Source organism: Erpetoichthys calabaricus, chromosome 9 (assembly GCF_900747795.2).
Source record: "Erpetoichthys calabaricus chromosome 9, fErpCal1.3, whole genome shotgun sequence".
In the NCBI taxonomy this organism is placed as follows: domain Eukaryota; kingdom Metazoa; phylum Chordata; class Cladistia; order Polypteriformes; family Polypteridae; genus Erpetoichthys; species Erpetoichthys calabaricus.
This window is the reverse complement of record NC_041402.2, coordinates 53,839,240-53,867,082: the sequence shown is the minus strand read 5'-3', so window position 1 is coordinate 53,867,082 and position 27,843 is coordinate 53,839,240.

Sequence of the window (27,843 nt, the reverse complement as noted above, 5' to 3'; positions counted from 1 at the left end):
ATAGTATAAAGCACTATATCATCTGCATATAGTGATAATTTCCATTTGAATCTTCCTCTGATAGCCCTATAAATGTCTGGTTTCTTCCGAAAAAGAATAACCAATGACTCAATGACTATTGTGAAAATCATTGTTGATAGTGGACACCCTTGTAAAGTACCTCATTTTAATATGAAAAAATCTGAATTTATGCTATTATTAATGAACTGAGGCTTCTGGACTACTATAAAGTATTTTTTAAATCTTATTTTATTTCAAAAAGTAAAGTGTATACAAACCAGCAGATACAATTTTCAGAGTTTATATAACAGCCAATAACTTCAAAGTAAATAAAAAAAAATACAGAAAATGCTATGACAACACATCCAGCAAGAGTTTCGAAAAACCGACAGATCCAGGATCATGCCAAATCGTCAACAATTACATCCGGCTAAACGAGTAATCCACGTACGAAAAATACACCGCTGGTATATTCATGATGCATTATAGGAATCTCTGTAATCAGTTTAGATGCTTTTCTTGTCTCCTTTTATTTTATTTATTTTTAGGAGAGAGAAATGTTCCTATGGAAACCTCTGAGAATACATTAGTCTCTAAAAAAGTATTGATTTGTTTGGAGAATTCTTTTGAAGTTTTCAACTGCCAGCGATAAGGGGTTAAGATGCCAGTTGCAATATGAGTATAGAGCAGTGGCGGACCGTCAGGGCCTGCAAGGCCTTCTTTGCTGGCCTAAAAAAATATCTGAATCACAAACTGATGTTAATTATATTTTGTCCATTACTTACCAATTATATTTTGTCCAATACTTATTAAATAATTCCAAATAGTCTGTCCACTTCCTTTCACAGCTTTTCCAATGGTTGTGCTGCTTCCAGACATGTATTTTCTTATTAAAGCATTTAACCAATCACATTTCAGCCATCATTTGTTGCCAGGCAGGGTCAAAGTCAAAGAAGTCTGCCCGGGAGGCCTTCACAATCCGTTCTGCAGGCCCTCTAACACAAAATAAATGTTGATTAAACTGTTGCTTCAACCAATCAGATTTTGAGTTGGTTTCACTAGAGCCCTCTAGCAGGCGTACGGCAACGTCACCGTGTTCAGACCCATTGATTGGATAGGATGGTGTAATAGCTATTTTGTCTCCCCATGGCTGAAGGAGGAGAAGAAATAGATTTGGTGACAGATTTACTTTCAAGGCCATTTTCAAGACGGACTTTTCAAGAAAAGCTGGACATTGTTAAGAAAGGTCAGACAACTCCGAAGCTAGCTAGCCTGTCACAACCAGGAGGAGGGTTTGTCTGCCACTTTCAGGTTACCAACTACGAGCGGTACCCCTGGGTCACAGGGTCCGAGGAACACTGCAAATTGTATTGCTGGGAGTGCTTGTTATTTGCCACTGGTCGACATGGTGTTTGGAGCCACACTGGGTTTGTAAATTTGACTTGCCTAACCAAGGCAGCAACGAGACATCAAAGCACTGCCGGACACTTACAAGCAACGGTGCTTTCCAAAACTTTTGGGGAAACCAGAGTGGATCTACAGCTGAACGAGCAAGTGCACAGGGAAACGGAGCTCCACAACGAAAAGGTGAAGAAAAACAGAGAAATCTTAAAAAGACTGATAGACTGTGTCATTTTTTTGGGCAAACAGGAACTTTCATTTCGGGGACACGATGAAAGCGCGGGATCCAATAAAAGAGGGAACTATGTTGGAGCTTCTTTCTCTCATTGCTGAGAGCAACACGAATTTACATTACCACCTGTCCACCAATAAAGTGTTTAGTGGGACGTCGGGTAAAATACAAAACGACCTGATCACTGCTATTGCTGAAGTGATGGGAGAAGAGATAAGAAGTGATGTTAAAAAAGCACCGTTCGTCTCAATTATGGTGGACGAGATGACAGACGCAAATAACGCAGTGCGGCTAGCACTGGTCCTGCGTTACGTAACGGGCACAGGTGTCAAGGAGCGATTTGTCAGATTTGAAGATGTTACCAGTGGGAAGCGAGCCGATGACATTGCAGGTCTTATCATCAGATTTTTGTTGGAAGATGAATGTCTGGGTAAAGTTGTGGCACAGTGTTTTGACGGCGCTGCGGTCATGTCTTCTGGATTAAATGGGGTGCAGGCTAAAGTTAAAGAGAGAGCACCTTTGGCTTTATTCATACACTGCTATGCACATCGGCTCAATTTAGTACTGACTCAAGGGGCCTCAAAGCTTAAAGAATGCAAGATCTTTTTCGGCCACCTCAATGGCCTTGCTGCATTTTTTTCTAGATCGCCTAGGCGCATGCAACTACTGGACGAAATCTGCCAGCAGCGTCTTCCTCGTGTGGCACCAACACGGTGGCAGTTCACATCCAGAGTGGCCAATACAGTCTTTGAGAAGAGAGATGCTCTAAAGGAACTGTTTCATCACATTCTGGAGCATCATGACGAGTATGATGAGGACACAGTGCACTGTGCTGATGGATTTAAAGCATGTCTGGATGATTTTGAGTTTTGTTTTTTGCTTCACACATTCAATGGCATTTTTGAGTATTCAGACGTGCTCTTTTCAATACTACAGGACAAAAAACTGGATGTGCAGTTTTGTCTGGCTAGGGTAAAGGAGTTCTGTGACACCGTTGAGCGAGATAGAAGCCGATATGAGGAACTCTACGAGGCCACTGAACGCACCGTAGGTGCTCCGAGCGCACGAAGAGGTCAAACGCAAGATCCTCGTGCGCACTACTGCCAACTCCATGGCAGGATTCTGGACAATATTATTTGCCAGACACAGACCAGATTTCAAGACCATGAGAAACTGATGTTTGTCACGCTCCTCGACCCCCAGAAGTTTTGGGAATACAAGAAAAATTTCCCGCATGCAGCCTTCTCCAGTTTAACACAGAGCCACGGAGCACTTTTTGATCTGTCTCGGCTAAAAACAGAACTGACTGTAATGTATGCCATGGATGATTTTGCAGGAAAATCTCCCACTGATCTCCTTGACTTCCTTCATCAGAAAAATCTGAATGAGAGCATGGGGCAGCTGTACATATTGGTATGTTTGGCGGTGACCATTCCCGTGTCCACTGCTTCAGTTGAGCGGACATTTTCAGCCCTAAAGCGAATTAAAACTTATGCCAGAAATACGACAGGGCAGGTTCGACTTTCAGCATTAGCTTCGATGGAGATAGAAAGGGACTTCGTGATGGAACTGAAGCTCACGGATAATCTGTACGACAGAGTAATTGAACTGTTTTTGAGGAAAGAGAGGAGGATGGATTTTGTTTACAAATAATCCGAATTTTTGGTGAGTAAAATGTTGCGATTTTCCTAAATAATATTGCAAGTTTATGAGTTATTATTGATGTTTTTTATGTGTGTCGCGGCTGTAGCTGCAGTAGAAAGGAACTTGTTCACCCCTGGTTTGTCTATTCAATAAAGGCATTTATTGTGGCTACAGGAGTTATCTATCTGTGATGCAACGGCTCTTTATACTGTATTTCTGCATATTAAGATGGTTTTTATAACCATAAATTAGTTTTTGAGGGGCGGGTTGATTCAGACAGAGCACTACTAAAGGCCTGGGTGTGAAATGCACGGTCCACCACTGGTATACAGGGTACAGTGAAGAAAAGTCCAAAATAACAGGAACATCTTTGGAGATGACAATTTGATAGTGAGGAGGAAATCATTAGTGAGTAATCAGTTCTTGAGTAACTGTGATATACTGGTGAGAAGAAGGAATACAGTGTTGAATCCATGGGTCTGATTGTGATCTGCACTGAACTGTGTAACTGTCTTTGCAGTGTTAAATGTTATAGTTGCTAAAGTTGAGGACTTATCAAAGTCTGGATTTAAAATGCAATAAAAGTGTAATTCAGCTATTAAAATGTTATCAGTGCTCACATTAGGAACCAGTGCAAATGCTTTTTTTTTTGCATAAAATCTCTATTTTCTACATTTGGAGCATATGTAATTACCAAAATTATTTTTAATTTGAATACATTCCATACCATCATGTCATAGAACCCTTCCAGATTGGCTAGTACATGAGTTGCTACAAGTAGGATTGTTTCATAACTTAAAATTCACAAATATCTGGTTTTCTTATTATAAAAGTAAAAGATTTGACTGTTCTACCCTCTTTTCACTGGAAACCTTTCCTTCTTTGTTAGTTGTGTTTGCTGTAAAAATACTATCTTGACCTTGAAAGCTATGAGCTGGGAGAATACTTTTTTTCTTTTTAGGTTTTGATTAAGGCCTTTGACATTCCATATTAGTACGTTTGAAAAATACTGCAGATTTCAGCTTTAAGACTAATTTAATACCTTTATCACCAGGTGTTGTGATTAGTATGATAGCAAATAAATTGTCACCATTAAAAATAATGACTTGTTCTTGTTTTCTTCTCAAATCTTGTTGTGACACAGCACAATTTATAAATTGGTATTAACCTAGTAACCTGCGATGTTCTGTCCTATGTAAAGTACATGGTTAGTCAAATGTGACTAAAAGTATGACATTTCAAATAGATTGGACCTAACGACCTTTTTTAAATCTTTATAATTCTTGATTTTGATATGCTGTGTTATTTTAAATGTAGTTTGTTTGATTTATATTTTTTCGCTAATATGCTAAGTGCTTGTACTTTTCACTTATATAACATTTTTATGGACCAAACCTTTAATATTCCAGGTCTATTTATAATTACAATTGTTAGCACAATGGTAGATTTATTAATGTACAGAAACTAATATTGAAGCGATACACATTTAACAGAATGTTCAGCCATTAACTATTTGATTAAACATGTATATTGACATATATGAATGTGACTGAATCAAAGAAGATGTGTCCTTTTTAGGGGTACAACAGAGTCGAAAGTAAGACTAGAAGTGTTCAATTAAAGAAAATACTGAATTTTATTAGCTTAAAGAAACACACATGGAATAATTCTCATTTTACTTTAAATATACAGGCATTGATGCAGAAACCTGCTTAGCATCAGTAGCAGTGTTCAGCACTGCTCCCAACTACTGATATGGGGAAAATAAATATTAACATGCTTGGTCCAGCATTCTGCTAAAATACCTTTTCTATGAAAAGCATGCCCACACAGAATAGTGAAAAATTCACTGCCAGTCACCCTGTATCCCCTTACAATGCTTATTGTTCAAATCTGCTGTCTAATGGAAGTACTTACCTTAAATAAAGGAACAAATAAGGTGTTTCTTGAACATTAAAATATGCAAGTTTTTGAGGCAACTCAGGCCCCTTCTTCAGGCAAGGTGTCATTTTGTTTGACTTCTCACTACATTCATTATGGCTAACACAGTACAACACCCCAGTACAAGTGAATATTAAAGAAAGTATATTGTACATAATTGTTTCAGAGTGAAATAAATTGAAGCCTATATGCTGACACAGCTACCTACTCAAACTACTTTTAGTGAGTAACAGGGAGTTCAAATTAAATTTAATTAATTGGAAAGGCTATGTTTATTTTTCTTTCTAAGTTAAAAAATAAGCCAAATAAATTAATGACCTGTCAGAAACATGGTTCTGCACACACCATATGTTGTGTTTCTCATACATAGTATAATTTGTGTATGTGTGTTACAATATATTAAGTGAAATATGTTTCATTATATTTTACATATTGTAACCGCTGCTGCAGGGGGATGTGGCAGCCCTTCAGAAACCCCTTCTTAAACAGTTTTTCAATGGGAAACAAACTCATTCTTACAGCTCCTCTTTGCAGGATCAGCTGCAGGCTTGCTGACTTGCCGGGCCACAAACATTTAAAAGACCAAGCTGCGGCCATCCTGAGGTCTCTCACTCTACTGTCTCTCTTCCCCCAGGCTTCCTCTGCTTCAGCCGCTGCTACCAGCCCACTGGACCCCCTTGATGAAAAATACTTTGTTTTCTTTTGAGCAGGAGTCGGGGCTGATGTGTCAAAAACAGTGATGCCTGTTCCTTGTGAGGCCGGATTGCATCTGTAAGAGACTTGTGTTTGTATCTGGCAGAACAGCAGTAAAGTTTCTACTTCTTGGAAAATCTGCTGAACTCTCCTGTGCAACTTTGTGACCCAAGCTTGACAAGTGGTACCAGGTGAGGTGTTGCACAGATGGATCCTCAGTACCCTCCAGAGTTGGACCCTCAGTACATTCCCTTACTTCTGGACCCGAAGGATCTGCCATCACTTCCAGCTACTCACCGCATTGATGTGTTTGTAAAGATGGGCCCTAAGAACGACCTGGAGGGTTTCCTCCACAGCTTTGAATACACGACAATGTTGATGTGCTGGAACAGATGAAACTGATTGCCCTGTCTGTCTGTGCTCAGATTTAAGCATCAGAAATTCCTTGCCTTCTCCAAGGTTGGATACATAATATGGAGTTGTCAAGAAACAGTACATGTACAGAATGTAAAAGAGGCAGGTAAAAGTAAGAAAGGGTAGGATTTAGCGGTTTTTGTGATGTATTTAGTCTATACTATATCTACTGAAAAAAAGTAATTTTACAGTGTGAAATCATTTGCGATGGAAAGGCTTACAGTTATGCATGCAGTGTGTCAAGTCCTGTTGAAATGGTAAAAGCTGAGCAATTCTCCAAATGGCACTAATAAAACAGCCATAAGTTTTCTTTGCCAGAAAGATGCACTATATGGAAAAAACTATTGGGACCACACCTCTTAATTATTGAATTCAGTGTTTCAATCAGACCCATTGCCACAGGTGTATAAAATCAAGCACCTAGCCATGCAGTCACCATTTGCAAACATTTATGAAACAAAATGGGTCATTCTGAAGTGGAACTATGTGGTACTATGATAGGATGTCATCTTTGCAATAAGATGGTTTGTGAAATTAAATGTTGTCCTTGCACTTTCCAATTGGTACATATTTACAAAGGTTTAGAGAAGTAGTTGTATGTGAATTTCCCCTTGGGATTAATAAAGTGTCTATCTATCTATCTATCTATCTATCTATCTATCTATCTATCTATCTATCTATCTATCTATCTATCTATCTATCTATCTATCTATCTATCTATCTATCTATCTAGTTTGTTTACTTTTTCCAGGAAGAAATGTGTGACACGAATCTGCTACGAGTAATAAGCAATTTGAAGGATTACTTTCTTTGAGTAACTATCCCAAATCTGATCTAAATAATTCTGCTAATACTGCACTTTGTAGAGAAAAGCATCTTCAAAAACTGAAAAAAATCTAATCGAATATGAAGTTAGTATAAAACCCTCAAATTGCATATTTCTTTAAAGCAGAGTGTAATATGTGGGTCAACAGACAAAGTGAAGGCTTACAAGATACAGCATAAGCATTATTTCTGCCTTTACATTTTTTTAACTTTTCATAGTGCGCCAAATAACTGCAGAAATATTTTCATTTGTCAAAATACTTATCATATATTTGTTTGCATTTTTAGATTCAAAATACAGCATCTTATTTCCAGCCCACCAGAAGTGAAAGGTGCCAGTCTGTATAATTCATATTACAGAAGACAACTGAAATCCTGAGTTAGCCAGTGCTCTTAAATTATTAAAATCTAAATTTGTAGAGAAAATAGAAGTTAAATATAATAGATATAATAGATAATAGATATAATAAATAGAAGTTATATATTTTGGCAATGTAGTGGACAGAATGTTGGCTGGTACTGTACTGTAGTTGAAGTTTTGAGGATATTTCTTAATGACAAGCTTCAAAAGTACAAATAAAGCTGAACTATCTAAATGTATTTAACAGTTCTAATGCTATTGTTCACCGTCTTTGCTAACAGTAATTTTAGTTTTAAAGGAAACTATACAGGAGCAGGTTATTAAACACACTGGTAACAAAAAAAGGATATTTAAAATGTTTAAACAGCATAAACATAAGTCTATTTCTGAAATTAATAGAAGTAATATAGCCATTTCATTTTAAAACCTATGTATTCCATTCAGTGTCTTGAATATTTTTGTATTTCTTTTCTTTCATTTTTTTCTTTCTAAAACTAGTCACACAACATGATCCATGTCTGACCATACAAAAATTAAAGCAGAAACAAAAATAACTTGTCACAAATGAAGAAATTATTAAAAAGTACTTTTAGCAAGCAAGAATTAGACTGCTATTCAAGCATTGATTTGAAAAAGTTACTACTAAGAGAGGCAAAAAGAAAAATGTATCTTTCAGGTGCTGTAGTAAGTCAAGTAAAAGAAAACCCAAATGATTTTTCTTCAGATATGGAAACAGAACGAGCCTGGGTATACTGAAAGTACAGAAACCATAATGGATTGAGAAATGCAATTGCAGGGACTTGACATGGTGATAACAGAAATTTGTAACATGGATTTCATAGTGAGTTCTACATAGGAATAAAATCTGCAGTCCTGCTGCATCTGTCAAAAATTGTGTCAGGGGAATCACTTTTATATACCTAGCTAAGGGAAAAAACATTTATTAAAGAGCTTTCAGTACAATAGACAAGAGAATCATCAAGTCAGGTAGGTTGCAAAGTAGAAGCCAGAGATTGTATAGTAGGAGATATTACTATTCCATTCCTCGAAAACTAATTATTGATGATTACGTGTGATATCAGTGCTGGGTTAAAACACTGATTAAAAATTCATTAAACATTTTTAATAACATTTTGAGGAAAATTGATATGTTTTCGGGAAGATTTCTCCAGTGCTGCTAACCTGTTTTACAGTATTTATTTTTCACAGTAGGAAATCATACTGTGCTATTTAATTGAACTCACAGAGGTGATTAGACCAAGAGCCTCTTGAAATTTTACTAGTTAAACTAAAAGCAGAACTTATTAGGAAAAATATTAAGATATGCTTCTCTAACCAACCAAGAAACGAAAAGCAGATTGTTAAGGGGACTCTTATTAAGGAGAAATGTGTATAGAGGTTTTCCAAAAGGGTAAATGATTCCTAATACTTTAAAAATAATCATTTGAGGGTCTGAAGCATATATTCTGTGATTTTCCTTTGATGGACTGTTGCCTGTTCAGGGCTGGTTCCTGCTTTGTACCCAGTGCTGCTGGGATAGCCTCTGCGAACGAGCGAGAGAGAGTGCGCGCGAGCAAGAGAGAGAGAGCGCGAGCGAACAAGCAAGAGAGAGAGAGACACAGAGAGCGCGTGCGAACGAGCAAGAGAGAGAGAGAGAGAGCACGAGCGAATGAGCAAGAGAGAGAGAGACACAGAGAGCGCGTGCGAACGAGCAAGAGAGAGAGAGAGAGAGCACGAGCGAACGAGCAAGAGAGAGAGAGACACAGAGAGCGCGTGCAAACGAGCAAGAGAGAGAAAGTGCGCACGAGGGAGAAAGAGTGAGAGTGTGCGCGAGCAAGCGAGCCCAAGCAGAAGAAGTAAACATTACAGAAAAAAATTTCCTCGTGTATGACACGCACCTGATTTTCTAATGCTAATTTTCGGGAAAAAATATGTGCGTGGTACACGGTGGTAAATACGGTACATAATGAGTACACATGAAGACACAGGTTTGTTTAACGGTCTGGAAGCAAAGTGGTACTAAATTGATTTATATAAATGAAGCTTAGCAATATTTATATATGGCCTGTTGACAGTGGCATAGCTAGCTTGCAGAAGGCCCCTGTTTAGCGCGCTGAGGTGGGCCCCTCCCCTTACTGTTAGTAATTTATTCACAACTAGATCCTAGGGGCCAGCTGGGCAGTGGTGTCCATGACCGCATCATTATCAGATCACACACCGGTGACAAACAAACCGGCTCTCTAAGTGGAACTTTTTAAATTGTTCTTTACTATAAAATGAAGCAATTTCAGTTTGTGACAAATTAAAACGACAAGGGTACAACTACATAATCAACCTGTTTTACACAAGTTCTGAGAAAATGGACATCATAAAGTGAGGTGTTAATGGTTCCAAGAAATTTGCCTTGTCGGTAGGAAATTGCATATGTATTGCTTGTTTGTCTTTAGTAGTTATTCCATTTTTCACGGTTTCAGCAGATCTGAAGCCGTTGTATCACTACTTCCAGACTCTGTAGTTGCAACCATTTCACTCACTGCACTGTCTGCATAACCTGCTTGCGGCCGTTGTTATGATTCACTAGCATCAGCATTTTCAGTTCGTACCGCTGGCCCTTGCTCAGTTTTGAGAAAGGTAGGAATCTTGGGAAGCTTAGAGTTTTTCAATTCATGTTGCAGCCATGCCTTACGGATCCTCTGCTATAGGCCGACATGACGTTGTATGGCGAGAGTATATAAAGCATTAAATTGTTCAAATATTCAGCGTCTGCTGACTAACGGGGACCATAACTTAACATCAGAATTACTATGATTTACCATTTATGGGTTTGGACTTCGAAAAACAGTTGACATCAAATCAAAGAACAAAAGTAAGTTATTTACAATAATAATGTATATTTACATTATTCATGTGACATCCTTAAAACTTCTTCCTTTCACATCCACTATGGCACGCCAAAGATTGCCAAAATTGGGAATGTGCGCTTCCCTGTAAAGTGGACTAGCCTGTGTTGTGCCTCCAAATAGGCTCTGAGCCTCTGAACTCCTGAAGTCTAAATTAGTGTAAACTGTAGGCCTGCCGAATATATAATATCATTATGGATTGGATTGGACTTGCCTAGTGATGGTGCAAACATGCCACTGAAACTGGGAATTATTAAGCAATGAACTGTGCAAGTGATTTAAGTTATTAAAATTTAAAAAAAAAAATCTATACTATATGTCCCCAAGTGGGCCCAGCAAGTTCATAGGCCTTTGTGCTTTGCAAAGTCTGCACAATCCATTGCTACCCCTACAGCCTGTTGATAATAGTGGGGAGTTAAACAAACACTCCAGCAGCATCCCTGGAGAAAAGAAATCTCTGGAAGGTTCACAGTCAGTTAGCCACCCAACCCCAAAACTTGTCATTGTACAGAATAAATCTGAAGTTGGGCATCTAATCTGTTGACAGAATCTTTACATCTGTTAATTCCAAGGCTCCCATTATCTCAGATGTCATTCTATGGGCAGGAAAACAACTTGGACATAGAGCAATGGCACCACCAAGTTGACACTGATTAAATGTGGACCTGGAATCCAGGATACTGGAAAAATGACGTGGCAGTGCTAACCAGCGTATTTGTTTAAATTGTGAGGCAGCAGCACGAACCACAGCATGAACCAGATTTAAATCGTCAATTAGTGGTGTTTTTATTCTTGTACAGTTTTACACATGTATTTTTTTGCTTGTGTTGAATGTACTTGTACATATAGTTACAATATATATTTTAAGTTTTTCTTATTTTTTCATGCTAACAAGGTCATAATAGCAAATCTCCCATCCATCCATTTTTCAACCTCAAAATTATACACTTCTCAGGTAATTCTTTTTTGTTCTTTGAAAAACTGAAAAGTAAATAACTTGTTGCCTTATATTTAGTGTGCTATATTTGAACATGAATATTTGTAATCATATATTTCATATACATATTCCCTAATAGTTTAAACACTAAGTGGTGTGTAATTCATAGGTGCAACAGGGCAGTGCTGAGGGTGCTGCAGCTAAAGGGAATAGCCCCCCTAATTTTATAGAGATGATAAACAGTCTTTTTCAAGTGGTTTAAAACTAACACTTTGCAAAGAGAGGTGGAGTGTTCCTGTATCTTGAATATACATAAAAGCAACTTTTCTCATCATACATTGGACATGAATATCAGTTGGCCAGAAATGTACTGTATTTTAGATTTTTTCTTCCATTGTGGAAAATCAGCCACAGACACACACATGCACATAGGTGCCATAGACACATAGAGACATAGGTGCCAAAATATGTCCTTTTATTTTCCTTTTGCACACAATGCCCTCAATTATGGCTCATTTCTTCCTTCTTTTTCTCTGTTTTTCTTTGTTCTTCTACTATTATTGCCTTCACACCTCCACATAAGCTCGGTCCTCCACCTCCCAACTCCGGCTGCTTGAATGGAGTGAGGTTTTATGTTGCCCCCAGAAGTGCTCCAGGTGCCCGATGATGATCATCCAGCAGCACTTTCTGGTGTGATAGAAGTACTGCACAGGCACTTGGAAGTACTCCCAGTGCACCCGGATTCTCTCCTGGCCGCACTTCTGGGTGTGGCGGAAGTGCTGCAGTCCAGAGCTCTGCCACTTTCCAGGCACCCTCTGGCGGCAGCCACAGGTCCTGGCAGGGTTGAGCTTCTAAGCTCCAATCCTGTGGCCTTGATACAAACCAGGGGGGCTTCCCTCTCATGTCCTGGGGAGTTATAATTTCTTTCCCGGTCCTTCCATAAAGGCGTCCCGGCTGGGCAAAGCCCCAGCAGTCCGTCACACCATACATTGATTATGAAACCAGTTTAATTCACTCAGAATGCATTTTTGTGGTACTATATGAAGTTCATGGGGGAAAGCCCTCGGGAGCCCCATCGCACGGCAGCACTCAGGTCCCAATTTAATGTGTCCTATTCGGGCAGGCACGTGGAACATCTCGTCTCTCTCCGACAGGATGATCATCTTCCTCTGCTGTTGGAGGAGCTGTGTAAACACCGCATTTCAGTAGCAGCACTTTCTGAGGTGTGTAGACATTGGACTGGCCAGATCTCTGCATGTGGGTACACCTTTTATTGGTCTGGTCGCTCTAATGGCTGTCATACTTTGGGAATAGTTGTTGCTGTTGCGGAATGGCTCCTTCTGATGGTGTCCGATGTCACTCCTTTCAACAAGTGTATTATGAGACCCAGATTATGGCACTCTCTGGCAGTATATGTCTCTGGGTGTCTTGTCTGTTGTCTCAGTGTATGCTCCGATCGCAGTGAGTGATGTCTCAGTGAGGAAGACATTTTATTTCGCAGCTTTGCTCGTTAGTTGATTGGTGCCCGCGAGGTGACATTCTTCTGGTCCTGGGTCCTCTCAATGCAACCACTGGCATTAACAGGGCTGGCTATGAGGATTGTCTTAGTCACCATAGGTCTGGTGACCATGGTGAAATTGGCCCCATGTTCCTTGACTTTGCCAAAGGTCAGGGGCTGTGAATCGCTGGATCTCGGTTCCAGCACCCTGAGCCGCATCGTTGGACTTGGTACTCCAATATTGGTGGTGCGGTGAAGGAAATCAGTCACATCCTCATGGGCAGATGCTAGAGGCTCTTACAAAACGGCAGGATTGCTATTCTGAAAATCCAGCTTCGGTCCAGTAGGTTATCACCTATTAAGAAAATAAGGCTGGACCTGACCAGACTCCAAGATCAGGCAGTATATGACAGGTTTGCACAAGTTTACGTGAGGAACTTACAGACTTGAGTGTGAATGCTGATCCTAATGTGATTTGGGAGACTTTCCATGACAAGACCCTGAAGGTTGCTAAGGGTTGTGTTGGTGTACCAGTGTTCCCAGCAGGAGGTGTTTCATCTTGCAGAGCCCTCTGAATATTATCGAGAGGAGTCGCAGTGCACGGCTTGATGGCAACTCCGGTCTGTACTGGAAACAATGAGAAGGATGGCTGTGAGGGCTCTGAGGGCAAATAAGGAGGCGTTTGTTAAAGGAATCTGTGAGGAAGTGACACACCATCTGTTGTCTAGTGACCAACGTCCTGCTTATAGAAGAATTAAAGCATTTCGCACAACCGAATCTGTTTCTCGGAGAGTGGCTGATGGAATGGTCCTTACGGATGACACTGCAATTGTGACCTGCTGGACTGGCTACATTGAGCAGCTGTTTAAAAGCTGATCCTCCAGTTAGGACGTTGGATATCTCTGGGTTCACGGTTCTTGAGGCTGATCTTCCAATTAGCTGTGAACCACCCAATCTCACTGAGATTGAACAGGTGGTGAATCAGCTGAGGGTAGGGAAGGCTGCAGGGATCTGTGGTATCCGGGGTGTACTTCTCCAGGCTGATGGTAAGGCTGTCCTCCTGGCATTGCAAGCAATCTTTGCTTCCATCTGGGAGACTAACATCATGCAAACTGAGTGGAAAATGGGACTTGTCGTCCCTATCTGGAAAGGGAAGGTTGATTGCATGGATTGTGGCAACTACAGGGGGATAACACTGCTCTCGGTACCGGATTAGGTCCTTGCTAGGGTCGTCCTCAATAGGATCCATGATCTTTTACTCACCTACTGTGGTAATGTGCCTCACTGACATTACCAGCCATTAAATAAATTTAGTTTAGTGTCCTCTGCAGTGTTAAAAGAGAGGCATTTGTTGGGGGAAAAAGAAAAGAGAAATAAGTATGAAGAAATAAAACTTGCCTTTTTTTCCATTAGAAAGCGCAGAAGGATGTCTCCGCTGACGATATGAACACCTTCTGGGAAGCATCACAGCGGAGTGGAAAGGTGGCTCTGCCATTGTCCAGCCAGAATGGCATTGTCCGACTCCCACTCGTGCGCATGCCTCCTGCGACCTCATAACACTTGAAGTGTGAGAGAAAGTGTGAAGCACCTTAGTATCGGCTTGCCGCGGCTTATAAATGGGATTCCATATCGGCAGTTGTCTGGACAGTAGCTCGGGAAAGGGAAGAAAAAAAAGTGCTTACTTTCAGTTTTTTGGTTAGAAGTGCAATATGCGCCTCAAAGGCCGGCACAGCTATTCGCACGCACATACGTGTGCCAGCTGCTTGAATTTTTATAGTAAATTGTTTGGTGCGAGAGATGCCAGTCTTCAGAGACGCATACACATCATCGCGTGCCTATGGAAGGACGACATTCAGCAGCTTAATTGGTCGGTACTGAATACAAAAAGAAATTTCTAGCCTCTAGAAGGGTCTTCTCGCTAGATCGCGCAGAGAGAGAGGTACTTGGTAGAACATTGCCTTGAGTTTACCAAGCACTGATGCTAGTGCCTTGATTATTGTAAATATTTGTTTTTCTTGTATAAATATCTCTGGATTAGCTTTGGTGGAGGTATTTATTGGGTTGGGGTTAATGGTGCACTGTTTATTTTTGTATATACACTTTTTTTTTCTTTTTCTGTATTTTGAATATTCTTGTTTTTGGTAAACCCTGTAATATACACTGTTTAGAGGAGCCAATTCCTGACTTGGATTACTGCTGAGGAAGACAGCTTTATTTTTGATTTTTCTGTATATATGGGTTTATGGGGATGCACAAACCAGTGTGTTTCTTTGTGCCGGTTCCAAGCCCGGATAAATGGGGAGGGTTATGTCAGGAAGGGCATCCCATGTATAATTTTGCCAAATCAAATATGCAGACAACAATACAAATTTGCATACCGGATCAGTCGAGCCCCGGGTTAACAATGACCGCCACCAGTACTGTTAGTCAACAGGGTGCTGGCGGAAATTGGGCTAATGTTGGCCGAAGGAGAAGAAGGAGAAGAAAAGGGGGGACATGTGTCCGGAGGCAGGAGGAGAGGAGGAAGGTAAAGAGAGTGGAACTGAGGGTAAGAACTTTGAATGTCGGCAATATGACTGGTAATGGGAGAGAGTTAGCCGATATGATGGAGGTTGATAAATTGTGCGTGCAAGAGACTAAATGGAAGGGGAGTAAGGCCAGGTGGATCGGAGGTGGATTCAAATTGTTCTATCATGGTGTGGATAGGAGGAGAAATGGAGTAGGGGTTATTCTGAAGGAACAGTATGTCAAGAGTGTTTTGGAGGTGAAAAGAGTGTCAGACAGAGTAATGATTATGAAGCTGGAAATTGGAGGTGTGATGATGAATGTTGTTAGTGCATATGCCCTGCAAGTTGGGTGTGCAATGGATGAGAAAGAAGTTTTTTGGAGTGACTTGGATGAAGTGATGAACATTGGTACCCAAGGGACAGAAAGTGTTGATTGGAGCGGATTTCAATGGACATGTTGGTGAAGGGAACAGAGGAGACGAGGAGGTGATGGGTAGGTATGGTGTCAAGGAGAGGAATGAAGAAGGTCAGAGGATAGTGGATTTTGCCAAAAGGAGGGTCATGGCTGTGGTGAATACGTATTTTAGGAAGAGGGAGGAACATAGGGTGATGTACAAGAGTGGAGGAGGTCTGTAGGATGACGTTGGAGATCAAGAAGAGGAAGAGAGTGAGGGCAGACCCAAGGATCAAATGGTGGAATTTGAAAAAGGAGACTGCAAGGTTGAGTTTAGGGAGAGAAGGCAGCGAGACAGGCGCTGGGTGGTAGTGAAGGATTACCAGACAGTTGGGAAATTACAGCAGATATAGTAAGGGTGACAGCAAGAAGGGAACTTGGTGTGACATCTGGAGAGAGGAAAGAGGAAAAGGAAACCTGGTGGTGGAATGGGGAAGTACAAGAGAGTATACAGAGGAAGAGGATGGCAAAGAAGAAGTGGGATAATCAGAGAGATGCAGAAAGTAGACAAGAGTACAAGGAGATAAGGCGCAAGGTGAAGAGAGAGGTGGCGAAGGCTAAAGAAAAGGTGTATGATGAGTTGTATGAGAGGCTGGACACTAAGGATGGAGAAAAGGACCTGTACCAATTGGCTAGACAGAGGGACCGAGCTGGGAAAGATGTGCAGCAGGTTAGGGTAATAAAGGATAAAGATGGAAACGTACTCACAAGCGAGGAGAGTGTGTTGAGCAGATGGAAAGAGTACTTTGAGAGGCTTATGAATGAAGAGAACGAGAGAGAGAAGAGGCTGGATGATGAGGAGATAGTGAATCAGAATGTGCAACGGATTACCAAGGAGGAAGTAAGGACAGCTATGAAGAGGATGAAGAATGGAAAAGCTGTTGGTCCAGATGACATACCTATGGAAGCATAGAGGTGTTTAGGAGAGATGGCAGTGGAGTTTTTAACCAGATTATTTAATGAAATCTTGGAAAGTAAGACGATGCCTGAGGAGTGGAGAAGAAGTGTTCTGGTGCCGATATTTAAGAATAAGGGGGATGTGCAGGACTGCAGTAACTACAGGGGGATAAAATTGATGAGCCACAGCATGAAGTTATGGGAAAGAGTAGTAGAAGCTAGGTCAAGAAGTGAGGTGATAATTAGTGAGCAGCAGTATGGTTTCATACCAAGAAAGAGCACCACAGACGCAATGTTTGCTTTGAGGGTGTTGATGGAGAAGTATAGAGCAGGCCAGAAGGAGTTACATTGCGTCTTTGTGGACCTGGAGAAAGCATATGACAGGGTGTCCCGAGAGGAGTTGTGGTATTGTATGAGGAAGTCGGGAGTGGCAGAGAAGTATGTAACAGTAGTACAGGATATGTACGAGGGAAGTGTGACAGTGGTGAGGTCTGCGGTAGGAGTGATGGATGCATTCAAGTTGGAGGTGGGATTACATCAGGGATCGCCTCTAAGCCCTTTTTTATTTGCAATGGTGATGGACAGGTTGACAGACGAGATTAGACAGGAGTCCCCATGGACTATGATGTTTGCTGATGACATTGTGATCTGTAGCGAGAGTAGGGAGCAGGTTGAGGAGATCCTGGAGAGGGGGAGATACGCTCTAGAGAGGAGAGGAATGAAGGTCAATAGGAACAAGACAGAATACATGTGTGTAAATGAGAGGGAGGTCAGTGGAATGGTAAGGATGCAAGGAGTAGAGTTGGTGAAGGTGGATGAGTTTAAATACTTGGGATCAACAGTACAGAGTAATGGGGATTGTGGAAGAGAGGTGAAAAAGAGAGTGCAGGAAGGGTGGAATGGTTGGAGAAGAGTGTCAGGAGTGATTTGTGACAGACGGATATCAGCAAGAGTGAAAGGGAAAGTCTACAGGACGGTAGTGAGACCAGCTATGGTACAGTATATGGGCTGGAGAAGGTGGCACTGACCAGAAAGCAGGAGACACAGCTAGAGGTACCAGAGTTAAAGATGTTAAGATTTGCACTGGGTGTGACGAGGATGGATAGGATTAGAAATTAGTACATTAGAGGGTCGGCTCAAGTTGGACGGTTGGGAGACAAAGTCAGAGAGGCGAGATTGCATTGGTTTGGACATGTGTAGAGGAGAGATGCTGGGTAAATTGGGAGAAGGATGCTAAGGAGAGAGCTGCCTGGGAAGAGAAAAAGAGGAAGGCCTAAGAGAAAGTTTATGGATGTGGTGAGAGAGGACATTCAGGTGATCGGTGTAACAGAACAAGATGCAGAGGACAGAAAGATATGGAAGAAGATGATCCGCTGTGGCGACCCCTATCGGGAGCAGCCGAAAGAAGAAGAAGATGGGTTTATTCGTTAATTTGTGTGCATTTTTCTTTTTCGTTTGGGACTTTTAGTCAGCACTGTAAATACTGTAAATAGTTATCATTTTTGGGTTCCATTTTATAACTGTTTTCTCATTTGATGCACAATCTTCCCCGACTTGTTATTTGGCAGCCCCCTGGGGTGCAACCGCGCTTTGGATTCCGGCACAGTTGTATGGGAATTACAGCACAGCCAGCACATGCCAGCACAGCCCTGTTGGGATCCGTGGATGCCACAAGGGGGAGCTGTGGGAACTGTGGAAGCTGCAAAACCCTATTTTGGGCTTCAGCAGACAGGGAGCAATTCCAGACCTCCCTAATGAACCACATGGAGTACTTCCGGGTGTGAGTTAAAAAGGATCCAGATGCCTCCCAGAAGAGGCCACAGTCAGAGGAACAAACTTGTGAGGCTTGTATGTGAAAGAGAAAGGAGGCTGCAAGGCTCTGGAGGAAAGGAACAGAGTCTCACTGTGCTTGTGACTGTTGGCATCAGTCTTTAGAGACTGTTCTGGATCTGGGTGCCATTCCATGAATAAAAGGCTTTTGTTGGACTGAGCTGGTGTCATTGCCTATTTATGTCGGGTTGGGGCAGCAGGTGTGCCCCTGGTCTTCACACAGTGTTCTGGTTAATTTAAAATCTAGTAATTTTGGCATGCTCAGTGCAGTTGCTTTAATTATAAAATTGTATGTCTGTAGACTCTAAAACTGAAGAGACATAGAGGTGCAGGCAGATTGTAAAAAATTAGGGATAACAGAAATTACTAGAAGGTTCCATGAAAGCTATGTATGAATTTTCAAAAATGAAACTCTCACTGTTTGATAGCTTGCAGTGTATGCTGCTGATTCATGGCAGTTACACTGTGTTTTGCCAGTTATCACTTAATTTTAGCTCAACAGAATGGAATAATGATTTGCGTTTAAAAAAATGAACAGCCTGACACATGCCATCCACAGGCCTCATTGAAGACATCAGATGCATAAGGTTACTTTTTATTTCTTGCAACAAACATTGTGGTTACGTGTTCATGTCTGTTTTATGACCCTGTCTTTTTTCCCTAACATAAATGCATGCATTTAATTTAATCCTCCCTACTTCTCTTTCTTGATGGTACAAATACTGTAGTTCCATGCCACAGACAAAATGAAATGTCACTTCTTAAACCAGCTTACGACAGAGTAAGGCAATGATCAAAAGTATGCAGAGCCAACAGTGGGGCTAACACTCAGATCCACATATGAGTTGCATGCAGCATTGATAGGTTTTCTGTGGTTACTTGAAATGTTTAACTCTGATGAAATTTGCATTGTCAAGCAGTCATTGCAGTCTCCTCCAGGGTAAAAACACTCTCAAAGGGTTTCCTTGTCTTTGTTATTTTATTGTTTTATTAATTTTGCAATTAAACAAAGCAATTTTTTTCTGTTCAACACATAATCTGTTTGAAAATTCAAACCATTGTGTGGGTTATGTTAATATTTTTCAGCACCTAAGACTTCAATGAGTAACAGGGAATTATAATGTATAATGTAGCCAATGTCACTGGTATCTCCTAAACAAGTCTGAGTTTGTGTCTTTATTTTAGATTAATTCTTTCTATTACTTGACAGACACTGCTACAGATTGTTGCCTTTCTCTCTTTGTATTTAAAGACTTCATTTTAGTCCCCTGATTTTTATTCTCACATCCTTTTTGTTGTTTCCAGTGAGTGGGAGTTGATAGGATGTTGGTGATTCTTTCTATAGTATACTCCGATACCTCATTATGTATTCTTATATTTCATGCTCCCAGCTTTTAAGTAGTCTTCAGTTCTCTCTGAATGTCTTAAAAGGATAAAGAAGATTTGAGTCATTTCAGTCACTTATTTGTAATTCTAAGTCCTTTAAACATTTTATTCACAACATCTAAACTGTCAGAAATAAGGCAGGCAAGACTCTCAGACTAATCATTAAACTAAAGAATTTTTTAGGAAATACACTTGTACTCAGCGCAAAATCTAACCACCTGTCAAAATAATGACAATGGACGTCTTATAATGCTTCTACAATATACAGTAGAAATATTCAAAGAATTTCAAAAATAAAGTATTTTCTCTCCATATTATATTGCACAATGAACCAGTTTCTCCCACATATTTATTTAGATGTTTATTTAATAGAGAATAGCATGTTTCAAAAATGTTAAGTAATAATCATAAAAGATCTATCTATCTATCTATCTATCTATCTATCTATCTATCTATCTATCTATATGAAATCCAAAATGGGCAGCATGGTGGCACAGAGTTTGGCACTGCTGTGTTACAGCTTCAGAATCCTAGGTTCAAATACCTATCAGGGAATTTTGCACGTTGTCTTTGTGGATGGAATTAGTGTTTCTTGTAGTGCTCCCATTTTGATCCAGTATCTCAGAGACATGTGTGATAAGTGAACTAGGTACTCTACATTGGCCCATCATTGGTAACTATGTATGTGTACCCTCAGATGTACTGGAAACTCATCCTAAGTTGATGCCTAACTGGAGTCAAATGCAACCGGCAACCTTGAACTAGGTAAGAAGGTTAGAATATGGATGGGTTATTGTTTGAAAGTGAGATATGGAAGCAATCATAATGGTAAATACACAACATACATTTGTATTTTATCTATACCCTGAAACTCTGAATTTGACAAAACAGGCGTAGATAATGCTGATTTTGTTGTACTTCTATGAGTTCAATTTTTCACTGTTTATGTGCATAAAGTGTATTTAAACCTGGACATGTGAAAATCAAAGAGTTAATACATCTCACTGTTTATATTGGCTGTTACAACTAGAATAATAATTAATGTATGTATTCTGGAGTGGTTGCTTCAGTGTTATAAATAACAGTATTTTTACTCTGAATAATTTAACAGGGTATAACCACATCCAAACTGAGTCTGATGTTGCCAACACACAATAAATGCTTAGAAAACGTTTTGAGGATACTCGTTTCTGAACTGCTAAAAATTGAAGAATGTCTCTCTTTGTTGGTCAAAAAGAATGTGTGAGAGACTTCCTTCACTACTACAAAAAGGTTACTTTTGATAAAAAATAGACAAGTAGACTAGAAAGTAAGAATGCAGAATCCTAGGGTGCGGTTTCATTCAATGAACTCACAAGAAATTTCATGCAGTAAATCTGTGGGAGACAGTTACTATATGTAGATTTTTTTTGTTATTTATACAGTCCTTTAATTTATGCTATATGATTACATGTGATAAAGTAGAAATCGTGTTAAGTGATAATAATTTAAAAAAAGGGATGGCACACATACTGAAACATTTGCTTTTAACACTGGGGATTGTTTTTAATTGGGAACCACTGCTCCTGTGTAGAAGATGCATCTTAGAAACTGAGCCTGGATCAGGTACCATGTATGATGTCTGACACTCGTGAGTAGGGGTCAACTACAAAACTCCAATAATAAGTGCAATATGACCACTGAGTGTGAGAGGGTGCTGTCTCTAATACCTTCTTGTCTTTTGCCTACAGGAGAGAACTGCTACTTGACTACTGATGTCACATCCTCTACTATTCAACTGGAAGTCTGTATTAATTTGTGGAACCTTTGGCTGAGCATGCGTGTCAGAAGTGTCTCCTTATATAATAAGGATATTCCTTATATATAAGAAACTAACTGTTAGCGGGCTGAATGGTCATTATTTGTTTTCTATATTTTCTTGACCTTATTTTTCTCACTGCATTTCACGGGGCTTGCCCTAATGGTACCCCAACTATTTTTCTTGCTACTTTAAAAAAATATAACATTGGTAGAAATAGTGGAGAAAGATTGAAACAGTGTTTCAAAAATGAAAGCCTACCTGTGTTGATGTTTTAACGGTGTACTGTGCTAAACATCAGACATATACTAGAGAATATATTAACTTGGGGTAGCCTAAATAATCTGGATAGGTAATTAATGATATCACGGTGGCACAGTGGTTAGTGCTGAGTCCTCATGGATCCAGCAGGCGGAGTTCAAATCTCATTCTTGTTCATTGTTCATAAGGAGTTTGCATGTTATTCATGTGCCTCCTTGGGTTTTCCTTGAGGTACCACACTCACCTCTCAAATTATGTGCATTATGATCTTTGCTGATTCCAAATCAGCACTGGAGGAGTGCAAGTATGGGTGTGTGCATAAGTGGGTCCTGTGATGAACTTGTGTCCTGTCTGATGCTCATTCCTGCCTAAAACTGCTAAGATATGCTGTTGCTGCCTGTGATGCTTGTTATTTAAAAACAATATGAGGCGTCTGCATTTTCTGTTGATACAGACCAATAACAAGCACTTCTGAGTGGTGCAGGGGTACAGCAGGAAATGCTACTGTTTTACAGTTGTAGAGTTCTGGTTTCATATCCCAATGTAGGAACTCTTTGTACAGAGTTTATGTGCTTCCTATGTTCTTGTGGATTTTCCCCTGCTACTTAAGCTGTCTCCCTAAATGCATCAGTATTTTAGTTCATAAATGAATTTGACCTGTAATGGAACGGACCAAGTCTGATTCCAACTGAGCACCTACTGAAGCTGGAATGATCTTCTGACTCCACCAACGGTTTACTGAAATAAACTGACTCAAATAATGAATAAATGAATGTGCTGCCTTGATTTTACTCTGCTTTTCAAATCTTTGAATACCAATACATTTAATCTTGACTTGAACATTAAAAAGTTAATGTAGCATAATATTTTTAAGAGCACAATGTGCAGTAATTCTTTGCAAATGATTTTGTATTACCACTTTTAACATATATTAATCAGTTTTGTCAATCACAGCATTAAGAGTTCTCTGTGCAGCTCTGTACCAATTTGGACAATCAGAACAATAAGAATTGATTAATGCCATTTCTTTAATTCTCTCCTACTACTGCCTGTAAAGAAGTCAAACCTCAACACAAGAATAATATGTTTACATAACATATACCACATTAAAAAAAAATCAGATAATGTCTCTGCCAAAATAATTGTTTTACTGGTTAGATGTGTCACATCCCAATATCTTCAAAGGTCTTTGATTGATCTGGGAACACTATCATAGAGATCAAAAACCATCAGAACAATAAGGGACACATAAAATGAAGTTAATAAATAAACTGTTTTAATTGTGCAAAAAAATACCAAAAGACTTTTGAAAACAGTTTTAAGTACACACTGCCAGTGCTGGTGCTAGGCTATTTTGCACTGTAGGCCAAGCTTATTAGTACAACAACGGACTGTTTAGTAGTTAACCTGTGTGGCTGGGTCCCCCCCCCATGATCTGCGCCCGAGTGCCTAGTTTGCCATAATGGTGGCACTGGCCATGCACCCTGCTAAAAGTAAGTAAAAAAATATTAAAAATTTCTCAATAAAAGTGCAACAAAACAAATATCCAGACTTTTCTGTATTTTATTTACTATTCCACCCTCTCCTAAAAAAAGTCAAAAGGTACAATGAAACATTGAATGCATCCCAGTTTCATGGGTCTCTTCCTCCCTATTAATCTAAGGAGATAAACAGCTGTCACACACGTGCACATGGGACACAGCTAAAGGGCTTGAGTAAGGGCAATTCCAATTCAGACCAGGATGTGGCAGAGTGCACCAACTCTTTTTCTCGCTTTCCTGCAGACCAGTCACGGGAGATTCCACCTGGTCCTCTTGATGTCCCTTCCGGGACCGAGCCTATGGAAGAAGACCTTGCCGGCTCTGGCCCCTGTGATGTCACGTCTGGGCTCGAGCCTGTGTTTGAAGACCCTCATGATCCTGACCTTTTTGACCTCACTTCCTGACTTCCCCTTTAAAAGCTGCCACCTTTTCCCTATTACCTCAGTTCTGTTTTGGACTCAGTTTTGTGCACATCAGTGCTGTATTCACTTTTTCGACATTGCAGCCAGGATACCAATCATGCGGGTGACTGCCCCAAACCTTGCTATGGCTCTGTGTGGAGTCTGTAACACAGCTTATCCCCTATAATGAAGCCCTTGAAGCCTAATTGACCTAACTGCACCTCCTTTTCAGGGCTATCCCAAAACTGAGCTCTAGAGAGCTGATCCCATCCTGTCCTGTCCTGTTCCACACTAAACTCAACAATAACACCTCTCCATTCAGGTGCACAATGAAAGATTATAAAGTACCTGATATGTCCCATATCACTTGCACATGTGTGCCTTTAAAAAGGCATAGTATGCGGGTATTATGCATGTTGTGTTCACCACATTCTCTGTGTATCTGTGTGTCCGTCTGTTTGCTATGTCTCTGTCATTTTAGCAGATGGAACATCACAATATTTGCAGTAATAAAATGCATTTCATTTGTCAATCCAACAGATGGCACATCATAAACATTTTTAGTAATGTTTTTTATTGCTACAAATGTTTGTGATGCAGAATTTGTTGGGATGAAAATTGCAAAGCATTCTATTACTTCATACCTTACAAAGTACATTTTAACCTTTCCTAAAAATCCACCTTTCCCTCAAATGACAAATAAAGTAGTACTATCTATCTATCTATCTATCTATCTATCTATCTATCTATCTATCTATCTATCTATCTATCTATCTATCTATCTATCTATCTATCTATCTATCTATCTATCTATCTATCTATCTATCTATCTATTTTCTGTTTCATAAGAAGAGAAACCAATATTAATATAGAATTTATCCTCCTGCTTTCCATTGATATCGGGTATGAGCTAATTGCACAAGTTAATTTACATTTATCAAAATGAAGACATCTCAGTCTAACAGAATTTATAAACAGTTGTCAGGAAAAAGGCAACATAGGGATTTGGAAGTCTTGCAATTTGAAAAAAAAAAGAATAAAAAAACATTATTTAAGACTGGGAAATAATTTCAAAGGGGTTATTAAAACAAACTTACCAAACTCAGCTTTTGAACCAAGTAAATGCAACTAAAGGTAGTGATAAAAAAACAGAGCTATGCTGGTTTGTATTTTGCAGCCTTCACCCTACTCAGTTCGAGGTACATTTGAAGACATCTCTTACATTGAAATCAAATCCCAAGACAGTAATACAGCTATACAAGAAAGCATTTTAAGCTTGAAACATTTCAATATGGAAATGTATTGCGAAATTTCATTTTTGTTAAGTTTAAGAATTTTGATACTCCTGTTGTTCAAAACATATTAAAAATTCACATTGTCATTATATTGCTGATTGTGGCATCAACTCACAATCCGGAAGCAATTTGAACTTAAGTATTTCAAACTGAAATAAAATGAGGATTCGGGAATGAAGATTAAATTGTTAAGATCTCATCTTCTGCAAATAATGAAATCTCTGAATGAGAAGGAAACTGTGGTGCCCTCTCCAACCCTATCTACAGCAATATTAAACTGTCCCTGCCTATAATAGTTAGGTCAAGGAATGTGGAAAAGAAAAGCAGGATTTGATATAGCTTCAAGTGGGGAAAGAATACAAAATATTTTTGCCTTGTTTATAACAAAGAAATACTGCTACTGTGAACAAAGCCAGAGAGCACCATTGTTTATCTTAATTATAATGCAAATACAGATTGCATTTTACATTCACATTGGCTGCTGGACGTTTGTTATATTGAAATGAAATATCTTATTTACTTCTGTTTTTCACACCAATACATTCTGTACTATGTAAGCCGATTATGAGAACATATTTCATAAAGAAAAATGTATATTTTAACAAAGTAAGCACTCACTCATAATATGCAATTACTTACAGTAATTGCAAAACAGTTTAAATCACATTTAAAACAAACTGATTAATATTATGATATATGTATGCCTGTGCACACAAATGCATAGTCTCACAAACACATTAATATACATGCTTCTTAATCGGGCAATGCTGGAAATAAGCAGATGTTGGTGTAAAACATCAAAGCACCAACAGATTACAAAGGCATCAGGGAGCACTTTTGGCAGTTTGGAAGAACTTTCAGGGATCAAGCAGCTGGATACCTGTTAATTACTGAAAATGAAAAGTACACAAATGCAGCTTTCTGGAGAGGTCAGCGCATTGAATTTAAATTATAAGCATTTACAAAAAGAAAGTCAAAACAATAGTGTGATGAAATAAACATCAAGCATAAAATGAAACGATAATAGCTATTTGAAGAAGTAAGAATGCAAATACTAAATGTGCTATATAAAGCACTTTAAACAGTGACAATTACAGTATGCACTGCAATCAGCTAAATGAAACAACTTAAGGGTCAGCCCTGAATACATTTGATATGATAACTGAAAGCTGTGCATAGCTGACAGTCACGCTGGAAGAGGTATAAACAAGAATACTGTGCTTCTAAAAAGTTTTCGCATTTTATTGTTTTACAACATGAAAACATAGTGGATTTTTTTTTCATCTGTTTAATGTAAAAGTGAAAACAGATCTCTGCAAAGTGATGTAAATTAATTACAAATATAAAACACAAAATAATCGACTGCATAAGTATTCATGCCTTTATTTAGTGAGAAGTCAAGCAAAATTACCCCTTTTATTAGCTAACTAAAAAGCTTACAAGTTGCACCTTCAGTGGCCATGACAACATTGAATCTGTGTGCACAGGTCTTAATCAGCTTTTTATATCTGAACATTGAAATTTTCCCCATTCTTCTTTGCAAAACCACTAAAGCCTGCATGGGGATTGCCTTTTTTCAAGTCCAGCCACATATTCTCAGGTGGATTGAGACATGGACTCCAGAACATTAACATTGTTGTTTTTAAGTCATTCCTGTGCAGCTTCAACTTTATGCTTGGGGATGTGTCTTGCTGGAAAACAAATCTTCCCCCAAGGTGCAGATTTGTTCCAGACTGCATAAGGTTTTATTGCAGGATTTCCCTGTATACTGTTGCCCTAATTTTACCCTCTGCCTTTACAAGACTTTACAAGACTTCCAGGGCCTGGCAAACTATACACAGGGTGTTGTGTGAGTGAGTGAGTGAGTTAGTGTGGGGGAGTGTTTTAACAGTGGTATTTCTCTTTGCCACTCTCCCATAAAGCTGCAACTGGTAAAGCACCAAATTAACAGTTGTCTTCACAGTTTCTCCTTCAGAGTTCTCATAGGTCTTTTAGTATCCTCCCTCATTCATCTTTGTCTTGAACAATCACTCAGTTATTCTCAGTGACCTGCTCTAGGCAGATTTACAACTGTACCATACTTTTTGCATTTGTTATTAACTTAACTTAACAGACTCCAAGGAATATTCTGTGACTTGGATATTTACTTGTGTCTATCCTCTGACCTGTTCTTTCCAATCACGCTTTCACAGAGTTCTTTGGATGGTTTTGTCTTTATTGTGTAGGTTAGTCCACCATACTGGCTCACCACAAGTTAGACCTTTCAGATGAGGTGCATTTAGACTAACTGAAACCCCAGACAGGCGATCTCCATTTAACTAAATTTAAAACCAGTTTGTTGCACAATTAATTATTTTGTGTTTCATGTTTGTAATCAATTTAAACCAATTTGTTCAGATCTGCTTTCTCTTTGACATTTGAATATTTTTATAGGCACTGCATATCCAAAGTAATATTGAATAAAACGGTGCTTATAGCAGCCCAACTGATATTAAAATGAGAGTTAGCACTGATACTTATAACAGCTTCTGTTAGTGAGACACAGCATACAACAACATACTCAGAACATGATAAAGAATTATGATGTACTGTACAGTATATTTGCAGTTTTTCGTCCATCCCTAATG